The sequence below is a fragment of the Octopus bimaculoides genome, chromosome 8 (genome assembly GCF_046866305.1).
Source record: "Octopus bimaculoides isolate indiv1 chromosome 8, ASM4686630v1, whole genome shotgun sequence".
Classification (NCBI taxonomy): domain Eukaryota; kingdom Metazoa; phylum Mollusca; class Cephalopoda; order Octopoda; family Octopodidae; genus Octopus; species Octopus bimaculoides.
In genome coordinates this window covers 96,364,076-96,374,890 of record NC_142935.1, presented here as the reverse complement: position 1 = coordinate 96,374,890, position 10,815 = coordinate 96,364,076, and positions in this window count along the sequence as shown.

Here is a 10,815-nt window from a genome sequence, read left to right as displayed (position 1 = left end):
AAACAACAGTGGTAGTGTCCTATATAGGACGCGACGTCTAGTTGGCAAATATATTTTACGATTCCGTACTATTACTGTTTATATCTCGCTCAGAGATTTAATATGACATAATTCTCTCTTTTACGAGATCAGCGACAGAGTCGCTTGAAAAGTATATAGTATTTTGTGAGTGGAATGAGTTTTCATCACTAGCCAGTGATTAATACACGCTGAGGATGGGTAGCCAACCAGAAACTTGTGTCCGTGTGTATTACGTAAGGCTAGAGATGATGTTCTTCGCAAATACCAATCGGACACTGAATGTGTGTCGTTAGCCAACTGGAGGAGATGTCTTCCTGGGGCTAAAAACAACAGTAGTACTGTCCTGTACAAGACACCACATTTAATTGGCAAATATATTTCATAAATGTTAAATCTATTAAAAATTAAGTGGCAACATTTAGTAAAACGTGAGTTTGATTAATGTCAGGAATGGTGGTAATTCCAGGGCGTGTTCCTGTATTATTCGCCCTCTTCAATACATCAATCTATTATATCTCTTTTAGCCCATTACATTATGTTAGTCTGCACTTGACCATATGAGTTTAATATACAGATGGTGTCCCAGGGAAAATTTTCCATTAATATTAATTTGTTTTTAATTCTGTGAATTTATAGGAGATGCATAATCTGAAATGTAATGGTCAGTACGGTAATGCATAACGCCCTTGTACTGAATCTCACTAATGATACTGGTCAGCGCAAAGAATATGCAGTGGACAAAATGATATCCGAATATTTTCATGACTAGCATTAAAAGTGGTCGTTGATAGAACAAACCAGTAATTTCAGTCGTGACCATCCTGTTTATTGGAATATATTGCACTTTGCACAATGTTTGGCTTCATGTCCTGCGTTTTTCAAGGTCGTATGGTGTAATTAGAGGGATATCCATCTCGTAGTGGCTTACCTCAACTTGTTATAAACAGTGGGCAATTAAAATTGCTGGTTGGATTTCATTTTAATCTGTAATTTCTGTGGGCGACAGAAACAGTATTAGTTCAAAATATCAAACACGTAAAGTAGCACATCATTGAAAGCCCACCAAATTCCAGTATTCATCACAGGATAGCATCTCTTATAGACGTATAGTGTTAAAAACACAAATGATTTTAAAATATTTCGTCTACTTCTGATATACATGTGTGTTTTAACACTGTACGTCTATAAGAAATGGCTTCTCGAGGCGAATACCTCAGTTTATCGGCTTTCAATAAAATACATCTGCTTTAAGTATGATGCACAAATTGCTTATTTACATGTGTATTTGTATAAGATTATGTTGTGTCATAATTTTATATATTTTATATATTTGGTTGGCAAGGCGGTTAGCTGGCAGAATCGTTAGCACGCCAGGCGAAATGCTTAGCGGTATTTCGTCTGTCTTTAAGTTCTGAGTTCAAATTCCGCCGAGGTCTACTTTGCCTTTCATCCTTTCGGGGTCGATAAGCTAAGTACCAGTTGCATACTGGAGTCGATGTAATCGACTGCCCCACTCAATTTTCGGGCCTTGTGCCTAGAGTAGAAAAGAATATATTTGGTGGTGTTGGTGGGGACTATTGAAAGATCAATGTTAAAGAAACGCCTTGTCTAACCATGCACTCGTATTGAGAGATACATTATGATTTATATGAATAAAATCTTAAGAAAGTAAGCAAAATAATTATTGGAAATAACGTAAAAAAACGTAGTAAAAAACCGCTGAAAGAAACAGCAAAAAAATCACGACAAAGAATAAACTGCGAAACGTCATAGAAAACTCAGGAGAGAAATAACAGGGAGGGTGTGAATTGGGTGATTATAGAACCATTGTGAAGATAAAATCTTTAAGAAGTTAGTAAAAAGCTATTTTACGATTAATAAATACCAGATCAATTCTTCTTACACACTTCAAAGATTTGATTACATAGACAGAGCTTGCCGATTCTGTTTACTTATGCTAAAACTACTTCAAGCCATTACCAATCCATGGTATTTGATTTAAAACGAAATCAATTCTCATTGTTGTATTTTACGGGGTTTTGTGGCTTCATTTTGAAATATGAATATTTAGAAATATGACGATGAAGCTCTTTGCTTTCAAACAAGGTTATAAAAGTGCAAAACACGTACGGGATATTGTGTACTGTGTATAGAGAAGCTGCTATTACTGAAAGAACTGCACAGAAATGGTTTTCACGCTCCAGTGAGGTGGGAAATTCCCTGTTCAGTTCCATGGGGATCGGTTGAATGAGTTCATCCCCGAAGATACGTTCCAATCCACTAGGGAATTGATCAAACATATAGAATACTCTCATAATACGGTCCGCCACCTTCACTGGATGGGAAATTCAGATGGAACGACCTGATCGGTGACACGGCGTGCCACTTCAACACAACAACGCTCGTCCTCGCCTTCTCTAATTTCACCCAAAATGCAATTCGTCAGTTCGGCTGGGAAGGTCTACCGCACGATGAAGTACCAAGTCAAAAAAGACAAAAGCAAAAACAAACAAAGAAACAGAACAAAAGACCGAATGCATCTGACAACTCAGCACATGTAATAAATCAATTAGCAATGATTATCTATTAACCAGGCGTTAGTTAGCTGTTTTGCATTCAGCAACCGGAAGTTATAAGTAAATGGAACTCTTTTATTTCCTCAAGATCAATTGAAAAGTTTATGTATAGTTGGTCATTTCTTGTTCGAACTTGTTATTTCACTTAAGTTTCACTGCGTTTTACTTTCATAGTTTCTTCAAGAAGAAGATTTATGTCAATCCTTATAGTTCATTAAGCAGTCTTTAATTTGTTTATCCTTTACATGTTTCACTGCTTTCAAGTATATAGTCGAAAAAATCGACTCCAATACGTATTAACTCTGGTACCTATTCTCTCGTCTCTTTTACCGAACTGGTATGTGACAGGGACGTAAACAAACACCCACCAGTTGTCAAGTGGTAGGGGGACAAACATTAAGACACACACACATACATACAACGGGCTTCCTCGCAGTTTCCTTCGAGCGAATTCACTCATAAAGCATTAGTCATCCCGGGTTGTAGTCGAAGATACTTGCCAATAGTACTGAACGCGAAACCGCGACGTAGAAAATGAATTCGAATATAGTTCTATATTTAAGAGATGAGGAATTATATAAATTATTTACATTATTTACATTTGACGGATATTTGCCCTCATTTTGTTTGGAAGGTGTATCAGCCGAAACGTTGATGAGGACAAGATGAGGACAAATATCCGTCAAATGTAAATAATGTGAATAATGTAAATAATGTGAATTCGAATATATTCAAAATTAACATTAAACCTGATTGCTGATAGAACTGGCCAATGATTTCTGTTGTGACCATCCTTCTTATTTCGTTATAGCGTACCCTGCACAATATTTAGCCCCATGTCCTTCGTTTTGCGAGGTAATTAGGTGTAATTGGAAGAGTACCGATAACGTAGTCAACTAGAGGTGCACATAGCAGCTTTGAATAAAATATAACATAACAGTGTCCAGCGATATTTAGCATGTTTCTATAAGTACCGTTGTTGGGAGAACTTTTGCTGCAGAAATAGACCCTGGAGAAAATTCTCCTTTCTGACAAAATATATGAAAACTCATTAGATTATGAATGACATCATCGGATCGAAGGATGCCTGCATTTCTGCCACATTGCACGTTGTCAGGTTACGAATATCAAATTTGTAATTTACCTTACCATAAACGTACAACAGTCTTTATTTAGAAGAGCAGAGAATAGTAGTTAAATGATGTGACGAGAGTCGCACGAAACGGTGTTAAATGAAATAAGATATAATCACGTACGTCCATATTTAACGCATTCGTGTACACTCGGACATGATAAGATCTTCTGCTGCTGAAATACCTCCGGGTGAAAAATTCTTCACACGGGAAAATGTGTGAAGGTACATTGGGATATTAATGATGTCATCTCATCGATAGACTACTTTACAGTTTTTTTTAACCGCTATTTAGAGAAGACGTACTCAGCTTCCTTCACTCGTTAACAATACAGAATATTCTTATAATATATAAAGCATTCATAAATTAGACTATGATTGCAGTGGATAACTTAGTTTGCATATTTGTGCTTTTACCGGCTCCAAGCGATTTCTCCCTTATTCACGTTGTCTTTTGCATAATATATACACATTTTAAATTTATAATTACGAATCGCATGACAGGTTGCAGCAGTAGTTTTTGTTTTTCGCTAAGATGTGGCAGTTTCAGGAAATACATATTATCCTTGGATGTGTGTGTGTTTGTTAGGAGATGTCCCGGCGTGTAGTGAAAGAATATGGGTAGTGAAAGAAAAGGTAGATAAAGATTCCTGGTATATTATTACTTCCAGGTAGCACATTGTTAGGTTCGCAATGACTGGGGTTGCCCTAGTGCCCATAGCAATTCCGAATTTTTGTCGGTAAAACGTATTGTCAAACATGAAGTGGTTGTTTCGTAGGATGAATTCAACCGATTTAGTTATGAATTCTTCACTGATCTTTTTAGGTATTTCTTCCGGAAATTGGTCCAGCCAGAACTGAATTACCTATAGCCCATAATTATGAGGTATACTGGTATATAAATTAATTACATCAAATGAAACCATGATTGTTTCTTCCTTAAATATCAAAAAGGATCAGTAAAGAATTCATAACTAAATCGGTTGAATTCATCCTACGAAACAACCACTTCATGTGTGACAATACGTTTTACCGACAAAAATCCGGAACAGCTATGGGCACTAAGGCAGCCCCAGTCATTGCGAACCTAACAATGTGCTACCTGGAAGTAATAATATACCAGGAATCTTTATCTACCTTTGGAAACCCCCCTTTCCCAATACATAAAAGAAAATTGGAAAAGATTCCTAGACGACTGTTTCATACTCTGGAATGCAAACACAAATAGACTCCTGAAATTGAAAAGACTAATTGAACAGCGTCAACCCAAACATACAATTCACAATAGAGTACAACCAAATAGATATACTAATTAAAAAAATAAACCTAAAAATAGAACCAGACATATTTTACAGAACCACAGACGCCAAACAATATCTACTATTTAATTCATGCCACCCAAGACACACCAAAACAAACATCTCCATCAACCTTGCAAGAAGGATATGCACAATAGTGTCAGAAAAAATTCCAGAGACTTTAGACTGCAAGAATTCAAAAACACTCTAATTGACAGACACTACCCAGTTCAACTCATAGAGGATAGTATCAGACGTGCAACAAAAATTGATATAGAAACCTTAAGTTCAACACAGCAGCACACCTTCCCCGAAAATGCTACCGTACATATCCACATACAACCCCATAAACAAAGAAGCCTTCACCGTCATCACCCAAAATTTACCAATGCTACATAAGGACCCCAAATTAAAGGAAATTTTACACATACAAAAAAATCATTAAAAGCCACAAACAACTGAAATCACTAAAAGAGATCCTCACAAAGGCAAAATTATTTTCTAAATTAACGGATGCAAAAGTGAAAAAATGTGGTCGACCAAATTGCGCAACATTCACTTGTGTGTGTGTGTGTGTGTGTGTGTGTGTGTGTGTGTGTGTGTGTGTGTGTGTGTGTGTGTGTGTGTGTGTGTGTGTTGTGTGTGTGTGTGTGTGTGTGTTTATAATCATTAAAGAGCATTTAACGAACTATAACGATAGATATACCATGGAGTGTAATTGATAAATTCACAAGTGAATATGAATAAAATGGTGAGAATGAAAGAAACTGAAGACAAGAAACAGGTTCAAACAAGAAACTGGAGACTTCTTTCAGCAGTAAGAGACATAAGCTGATCGATGGACAACTGTAACATCCGTTTGGTGAATGTGAGGCATAAATTAACGCTTGGATAATTGAGGATCGTTGATCGTTGACTTGTATGTGCGTATATTAACTTTCTTCTAAGAAGCTGTTGTATGAAAAAATATTTTACACGCTCAAGTGGTGTTTTATCGTGTAAATCCCGTTATAATTGAGTTATTAAATAAAGGCAAAAAACGAAAAGCGTGAGAAAACACACACACACACACACACACGCATGCACTCGCACAGACATATACGCACAAAGACATACGTTCCCGGGCTGATTAATGGGCTATCATTTAACTACGTGCAATAAAGCCAATTCAATCGAAAGTAATTAATCGAAGGTTTTCTCCCCCCAATCAATAAACAAGTAATATTGTACAAACATTACAGCGTTCGTTCATTTAGACAGAAATCATAATCGATGATTTTGTTCCCAGTTTTTTCTTACCTTGCAATTATATGTATGCTTATGTATAGACACACACACACACACACACACACACACACACACACACACACACACACACACACACACACACACATATATATATATATATATTTGGGGATGGTCATATTGCCAGTTTAGCCAATAAAAACACACGCACTGTATATTTGATGTTAATTTGTTCAGCTTTATATTACATTACATTACATTAATCCTATTTCGGCCACAGTTCTTTCGTCACACTTCTGTGACCTCATCAGTGGTCTTTTGTTTTCTTCTTTCTTATGTGTGTCTCACCTTGCTAACTATCAGCCATTTTGTATTTTGTATTCCTATTGTATGTGTCTACGCATGCGTATCCCTCAATGTGTGTCTATGTTTTGTAAGTGCATGTGTGTGTATGGGTATATATATATATATATATATATATATATATATATATATATATATATATATATATATATATATATATATACATATATATAACATAAATAATATGTAAATGTATGCATATATCCATACATATATGTACATACCTACATCTATATGTATACATACATGTATATATATAGGTACAGGACATCACAAAAAACGTTGAACACAATGAGAAACGAAGACATAAAGACGAAGACGGAAAACGAACTTTTTTTCGAACAACGAAAAAAACAAACAGAGAAACGAAACATGCAACATAAAGAATAGTTCCCTTCTTCAGTTGTCCCTGCTCCATCTACTCCGCGTTGCGAAGGCAAGGACAATACGCGACTTCGTTGGAACAGTCCTTCCCGCAAAAGCAAATTAATTAAATTTGGAATTTTTTGCGGAGGGTGAAAGTGTAAACAAGAACAAGACAGTAAAAACAAGACAGAACAGTGAAAACAAACGGTAAGGGCTGTTAAGCCAAGACGATAGAAAAATTATTATTTTGAACGCGAAGTTAGATGTGAATGAGAGACAAAAAAAATTACGTCTTCTCTATAGGAAGGTAGGAACATATGAGTAGCTGTGTGGTAAGTAGCTTGCTTACCAACCACATGACTCAAGGTTTATTCCCACTGCGTAGCACCTTGGGCAAGTGTCTTCTACTATAGCCTCGGGCCGACCAAAGCCTTGTGAGTGGATTTGGTAGAAGGAAACTGAAAGAAGCTCGTCGTATATATATATATATATATATATATATGTATGTATGTGTGTGTATATGTTTGTGTGTCTGTGTTTGTCCACCCAACATAGCTTGACAACCGATGCTGGTGTGTTGGCGTCCCCGTAACTTAGCGGTTCGGCAAAAGAAACCGATAGAATAAGTACTAGGCTTACAAAGAATAAGATCTGCGGGCGATTTCTTCGTCTAAAGGCGGGGCTCCAGCATGGCCGCAGTCAAATGACTGAAACAAGTAAAAGAGTATATGTTTATATATATATATATATATATATATATATATATATATATATATATATGTGTGTGTATATATACATGCATATATATGTATATACATGTATATATATATTCTTTAATTCTTTTCTTTTATTCTTTTATTTGTTTCAGTCATTTGACAGCGGTCATGCTGGAGCACCGCCTTTAATCTAGCAAATCGATTCCAGGACTTTATTCTTTGTAAGCCTAGTGCTTATTCTATTGGTGGGTTTTTTACCGAACCGCTAAGTTACGGGGACGTAAATACACCAGCATCAGTTGTCATGTGATGTTGGGGGGACAAATACAGACCCCCCCCCCACACACACACATGATAGGCGTCTTTCAGTTTCCGTCTACCAAATCCACTGACAAGGCTTTAGTCGGCCCGAGGCTATAGAAGAGGACACTTGCCCAAAGTGTCACGCAGTGGGACTGGACCTGGAACCATGTGGTTGGTATATATATATATATATATATATATATATATATATATATATATATATATATATATATTGAAAAAAAAGTCGTCAGAATTTTGGAATAACTTCTTTCATTTATTTTATACATATATTAGCGCTTTCGTTCGTCTTTCGAACTTGTCAAATATAATTCTGTTAAAATACAGAGATCTTGCTTATTTATATAAAAACAGGTGTTTTGGGGGTTTTTGTTTATACCAGAACATTGTTTTGTTTTTTTGTCCTTTTGGGGTGAGGCTTTGGAGACAATGGAAGATGTATAAGTAGATAGATAGATAGACAGGCAGATAGAGAGATAGATAGATAGACTGATAGTCAGACAGATAGAGAGAAGGACCACATCCATCTCTCTGTATTTACTTCTGTACATCACACCTAACACTCTACACACACACACACACACACACACACACACACACACACACACACACACACACACACACACACACACACACACACACACACACACACACACACACATATATATATATATATATATATATATCATTAGTGAAACGTGTGGTCGAGCATTGTCATGAAGAGTGATTGGTCCTCTTCTTTTGACCAGTCTGGGACGGAGGAGTAGCAGTTTTTCGTTCATTTTGGCAATTTCATGGCACTATGTTTCTGCAGTAATAGTTTTTCCAGGTTTTAAGAAATTATTTTGCCAGTTCTCGAGTGGTGTTACGTGAGTCTTTCTCAATGACGGCCTTTAATTGACTGTCATCGATAACAGATGGGCTTCCGCTGCGCACACGACCTTGAAGGCTCAGATCTCCACTGCGAAATCGTTTAAACCATTTTCGAGCTCACCACTCACTGGTCATTTCCTCACCAAACGTTTCGTTGACATCGTGAGCAGTTTCATCTACTTTACGTCCTTTTTTGAAGTTGAATAGCAAAATTGCTCGAATATCGAGCTTTGAGAGTTCCATTTCAGATGATTGTAACAACGGTGTAAAAAATATCAATGTTAGTATACTGATGCATTTGGGCAAGTCTGTGTTTGTATTATCAGACAATTGCAAAAGAATGTTTAGAAAATATTCAAAACTCTGCAAAAATCCGGTACAAATTCTTCATGGTTCAAAGTGTTGCTTACTTTTTACTCAACCTGATATAAGCCCATGAATGGATCTATCTGTGATGGCTCGATATGCTGGAAAGAGTTCCCGTATTTTCCTCAAATTTCAAAAGTGAATGCACCGTTGGATAATGTTGTATTGCCGATACAGAATGTGACTGAGAGAAAAATATTTGCGTCTCATTGACTGCTCAAACGGTGTTGGTCAGTGATTAAAGAGTAATAGCAACTTCCTGGTCGCCGATAACAAAACTTAAACTTATTTAATTCCTCAGTTTCTTAATTCAAATTTATTGGCTTAATAGATATAGGTCTGTCATAAATTGTAAACAACAAATAAGATGCATTTGTTGCATCATTCAATTGTATATCATTGGACATCGATGTTGTGTCTCAAAACGTAGATTTCTGTTGTCGCTTCTGACATCATCAGTCTTTTGACTTGTGTCGTTTTCATCTCACAGTGTACCCAAAACCCACCTTACTCATCGAACAGGCTTTGCACTGTTGCTAGATTAATCCTTGACTGTTCGATCATGAAACAAGTTGTACAGATTTACAGCTTTCTCCTTATCCTTGTGATTTACTAAGTTATAAGTGAATATCAATGAGAAGTTGCAGAGTAAAAGTGAAGAAACTACAAGTAACAAATGCTGGTTCAGTCACTCCTCTGTCGAAAAGTTATGTCAATATGTGTGTGTGTATGTGTCTGTGTGTTTGTATGTGTCTGTGTGTGTGTTTGTGCTTGTCTCGTGGATAATGTCTATTCGGGCGCGTGCAGAAAGCTATAAGCAAATAGACTACAAGAATAGGTAACACCCTTCTCTCTGAAACTAAAAGAATACAAATTACAAAATGAATAACTACAGAAAAAAGACCTACATACTCAAAACTGCGATGAATTGCTGTACAGAAAGAAATTCAAGGAAGGGAAAATTTGTCCAATCACTGAAAAGAAGAGGAATGAAAAGTCCAAGATGGAATATCGTAGACACTTCTTTTGTCTAATATAGAATGTAAAAGATAAAAAAAACTTAAATACTCTCGAAAGAGATAAGCCAGGATCCACTGATATCAGCGCGATTGATATTTATTCTTTAGTTATGAAAGAACCTGGTTCCTCCATTTTATCGATACTTTGTTCTGCTTTTTGGAGGCGAAGATAATACGATGATTAAACGAGTGTTGTCTATCGGTAACGAAGTTTGAGATTTAGAGCAATAATTAAGACCGGTTACGGTTGCAAGTCACAGTTTACTGCAAAACTGCTCTCTGTAGAAAGTACTGAGACGGAATTGAGCAGAGTATTTTCCGTACTCGAAATCGGAGTCACCGTGAAGTTGGAAAACTCTTGTCGATTATTGTTGAAGTTCACTGATATTAAAACTTAGTATAAAAGTTTTAAAAAATTCTTTGAATCGTTGGTTGGGTTGGGTTGGTTGCCAAATGATATTTCTCACGTCGGGGGTCAACTGTTTTAGCAGTAATTTTATACATCAAAGTTGATATAGC